This window comes from Poecilia latipinna, unplaced genomic scaffold, assembly GCF_001443285.1.
Source record: "Poecilia latipinna isolate Pla-1442-1.1 unplaced genomic scaffold, P_latipinna-1.0 Scaffold2799, whole genome shotgun sequence".
Taxonomy (NCBI): domain Eukaryota; kingdom Metazoa; phylum Chordata; class Actinopteri; order Cyprinodontiformes; family Poeciliidae; genus Poecilia; species Poecilia latipinna.
Window position 1 is genome coordinate 41,229 of NW_015115415.1, and position 4,759 is coordinate 45,987.

The 4,759-nt window shown below is 44.8% G+C and overlaps 1 pseudogene; it reads left to right on the forward strand.

The window, feature by feature from the left end:
- Window positions 1-4,759, forward strand: part of LOC106939198 (bile salt-activated lipase-like) — a 22,129-nt pseudogene that overhangs the window by 10,446 nt on the left and 6,924 nt on the right.

Consider the following 4,759-nt stretch of genomic DNA (forward strand, 5'->3'; position numbering starts at 1 on the left):
AAAAGGGGTGGGATTTTTTCCCCCTTTGGTTAAACTTTTTTTTTTTTTTTTTTTTTTTTAGGTTTTATCGGCTCTAGTGGCCTTTATTTGATAGTTAGTTGACAGGAAAGTGGATAATGAGAGAAGGACGACATGCAGCAAAGGTCGCCAGGCCGGGAATCGAACCTGCCACGGCCACGTCGAGGACTGAGGCCTCCATATGTGGGTTGTGCTTAACCCCTGCACCACCACAGCACACCCAAAACCCCTTGTGCAAACCTGAGATGTGGAAAAACTGCTGGCTCCTTTAAATCAGGACTGAAAATATTGATTTCAAAGAATCTGATTAACTGGTTTCCAGTTTGAAGCATGAAGATTTCAAGTTTCTCTTGCTAATTTTAATCAGAAGAAGAAGAATTAAAATCTTTTGGCTCGTTTTATTCTCTCTTCTGCCCGGATTCCTTGATGTCGTCATTGTTTCAGCTGAACCATAAAGACAAAGACAAACGTTTTCCAAGTCCAAAACATAACATTTATTATACGAACAACTAATGAAACTGACAAAACTCAATAAAATCACAGACCAGCATCCAATTCAATATTTACCTCACTCCGCTGACATCCACACACCAGGACAAACTTACGGGGAACCATTTCACCGACGCACCGTTCCCCGGATACAGCATCACGGGTAAACCTGGAGCGATCTGAGGTTAAGGTTCTGGGTCCAATACTTAAAGGGAGGGCGTGTTTCCCTTCTCTGCTGTATTCTAATCAGGGGACTGTCCTTAGCCAAGTTCATTTATATCTAGTCGACTATGTTCCAGTAAAAATCTGTTTTTAAGATCAAAGAAGTGTTATTTTCTTTTGAATGGAGACAGATGTTTTTATGGCTCTGTCCCAGAGGAAGCTCTACTCTGCTCACAGGACCAGATTGTTTTACACCAGCTGTTAAACCTTATCAAAGTGGTCAAAAGGTTAAAGTCACACAGAGCCACGACCCCCTGTGAATGTCTGGTCAGTCCACAGAGAGACTAGCTGTGTTTTAAATTATAGAGAACTACAAGCTAAGTTATTTTAATTCAACTTGGTGTAATATGTTTCAATAGAACTATCCTACATAAGAGATTACGCTGATTGAACTATGAACTATATAATTTGGAGTGAATTTTTTTATTTAAAACATAAGTAAATTTATCTAATATTGAACATATGGTTAAATTTTTACAACTAAATTTATTTTTCTTAACACCCTTTAGAATCTGTATTTTAACATTTACTACCTTTAAATGTTGATTTTAAGTGTTTAACATGTTAAGTTATTTTACTCCTGTTTTCCTTCGACGTCCTGTGAAGTTCAGATGTGTATGAGTGCTGCTTCATCAATAAACCAGGTTAGCCTACATGCTACATGAGCTGCTGTTTGGTTTCTGTCGGCTGTTTTCAGGAGTTTTAATCGCCACAAAGTTCAGGGAGCGCTGCCTGCAGGTGATGCTGTTGCAGACAAAAACCCAGGGCAGCGAGGATTGCCTCTACCTGAACATTTTTGTTCCACATGGACTGTCAGGTAAGAAACGGGGTCAAGTTCTCACAAACTACTGTGTCCGTAAATCGCTGTGTCCTCACATACTGCGTGTCCTCACTCCGCCGTGTCCTCACATATCACTGTATCCTCAAACCGCCTTGTCCCCGCACACTGCCGTGTCCCTACGAACTGCCGTGTCCTCATACCGCCGTGTCCCCACAAACCGCCTTGTCCCCGCAAACCGCCGTGTCCTCACATATCACTGTATCCTCAAACCGCCGTGTACTCACATATCACTGTATCCTCAAACCGCCGTGTCCTTGCAAACCGCCGTGTCCTCACATATCACTGTATCCTCAAACCGCCGTGTCCTCGCAAACCGTCGTGTCCTCACATATCACTGTATCCTCAAACCGCCGTATCCCCACAAACCGCCGTGTCTTCAGATATCGCCGTGTCCTGAAACTGCCGTGTCCTCACAAACCACCATGTCCCCGCAAACCGCCTCACATACCACTGTGTCCTGGTTACTCATACTGATATCCTCCTTGCTGACTCAGGAACTGCTCAGCTCCAAATGAGATTTTCCAGTGACTGTTCACAGCAGCACCTAGTGGACACCAGAGGAACTGCATTTCTTGGAATGAACCCTCTCATATCCGATCTCTGTCTCCAGTGTCCACCAACCTCCCAGTGATGGTGTACCTTTTCGGAGGAGCCTTCCTGCTGGGAGCGTCCGATGATGTGGAAGCCCTCGGAGAGTCTCTTTATGACGGGAAGGAGATGGCCGACGTGGGGAGGGGTCATTGTTGTCACGGTGAACTACAGAGTTGGTACTCTGGGTTTCCTCAGCTCTGGAGATGAACGACTACCAGGTGAAGACAAAACTAAAACTTCGGTGTTCATGTAAGCTGCTTTAAAACTGTTTTCAGAGACTCAGTGTGGATTTTAAGCAACAGATGAACTGAATGTTTGAGTCAAAACAAGGAATCCGGATCATCAGCATACCACAGGTATGCTAGTGAAGCTTAAATATCTGTGAATGAAATATGTCGTTTTGGGATCATTTGCAGATTTCCCAGTACTTCTGGGATCCTTATCTGGCTTCCAGCAGCAGGTAAACTGAGTTCTGTTAGCTCAGCTGCAGAGCGGCGAGAATCACAGGTGACGGTTCAGGTGTGAAGCAGCTTGTTCCTTCAGAGGACCCTAATGTTATTCACTGATGTTTAGGTTCATGAACATTTGGAGAACATTATTTCTGATGACACACAAGAAAAGAGTTTTGGTTCTGGAAGGTTAGGGCATTTGGACCAACAGCAGAATTTAAATCCTGGTCCTGTTTCTGCAGTCAGACTCTGGTGATCCATAATGGATGGTTTCAAGTTTTGTTGTACCTCTAGTTGTGTCGTAATGAGGATCCATCGTTAAGGTCAAACAGCCAGCAGGGGGCTTTCTGTTCCTCTCAGGTAACTATGGCCTATGGGACCAGCATGCCGCCATCTCCTGGGTCCACAGGAACATCCGGGCCTTCGGAGGGAACCCGGACAACATCACCATCTTTGGCCAGTCAGCCGGAGCTGCCAGCGTCAACTTCCAGGTAAAAACCATCGCCCCCAAAATCCTGTTTATGGAAGAGGTTTCCGTCCGATGAGTCCATGTGGTGTTGGTGTTTGGCTGTGTCCCAGATGGTGTCCCCTTACAGTAAAGGGCTGTTCCGCAGAGCCATCTGTCAGGGCGGCGTGGCCCTCAGCCCCTAGGCCCTCCAGAAGAGCCCCATGGCACTCACTAGAAAGGTTTTCACTCAAACATCATCCACATCTTTAGTTCATTTCAGGCTCTGTAATTAATTTATCACATTTTAATCTGAAACTCTACAAAATAAGCATCTTTGACAATTCAAACCCCCTTTTACTGGTAAATTACTGAATAATTTACCAGTAAATAATTTACCACCCTGCAAGGATCAGCGTGTTCAGATCATGGATGGAAAGCTTTTAAGGTAGTTTGTCTCCACACTTAAAACAGCTTCATAGTTGATGCTAACATCACCTGATTCTATGTTTTAATACCTTAAGATTTTTCAGCCATCAGATTGATGCAAAGTGCGATTATACACATTCAGTTTGTATGTAAAAACAGATTAATTGCATTAAAATTTGAAAAAAAAGATCAAAATTAATGTGTTAAATTAATTTTACAGGATAATCATTACATTTTATAACTTTCACTGCTTTAATGAGGCCTGGCGTTTTGCCTCTACATGACATGCAACCCGGCAGTTTATCCGGAGTCTGGCTGCTTTTGTCTCTGAAGATCACTTGTAAAGTCAACTGTTGACAAACCGAGGAAGACGACATGTTGGCCTGCCTGAAGGCCGTCGACCCCATCAAGCTCACCATGGCAGGGAAAATTAACCTGCTGGATATTTTTGGGAAAGGTCTGAACACAAACACGTCTGTAGGAACCCAGCCTGTCTCCATCTGTTGAACTTTCAGTTCAGCTTTCTATTTCTGGTCTGGTAAATTTTTTGTTTGCATCAGAGTTTCTTCTCCAGTGTTGGAGTGTGGGTTAGTTTCAGGCAGGCTGCTGACTTGGCCCGGTCTGTCGAGTGTTTCCTTGCAGACAGAACAGCAGCTCTGCTCTCTGCTCAGATCCCGTCATGGACCTGCTCCAGCTCGCACCGGTGGTTGACGGTGATTTCATCCCAGATGATCCAGGCAAGCTTTTTCACAATGCGGCTCAGTTTGACTACCTGGCAGGTGTAAACAGCATGGATGGACACATATTTGCTGGAATCAATGTTCCTTCAATCAACAACATGAAAGAAACCACGACCACGTTAGTACTTAAGCAACATCAAGTTGTTATTTGAGGATTGTCATGAAGACTCCAGACGTGTGAATTGGTCTGGTTTCCTTCTAAGAGACCAGGTCAAAGGTCTTCTGACTGGCCTGACTAAAGACAAGGGGGATGCCGCCGTCTCCTCGGCTTTCGACGTCTACTCCGTCCACTGGGGTTTGGCTCCAGATCCGACCATAGTAAAGAAGACAGTGGCCGACATTGAGACAGACTTCCTGTTCCTGGTCCCGACCCAGATTGTCCTCCAGCTCCATGCCAACAACACCAGGTCAGCTGTGGCTCTTCTCCTTCATTACCGCCGACGTCCTGCTGGTGCCGTTTGGGTTTGATCAGAACAGAAACTTTTCACTTTCAAAGTTCCTGCAGAAGATGGATAGTGCTTACCTGTGGCCCTGT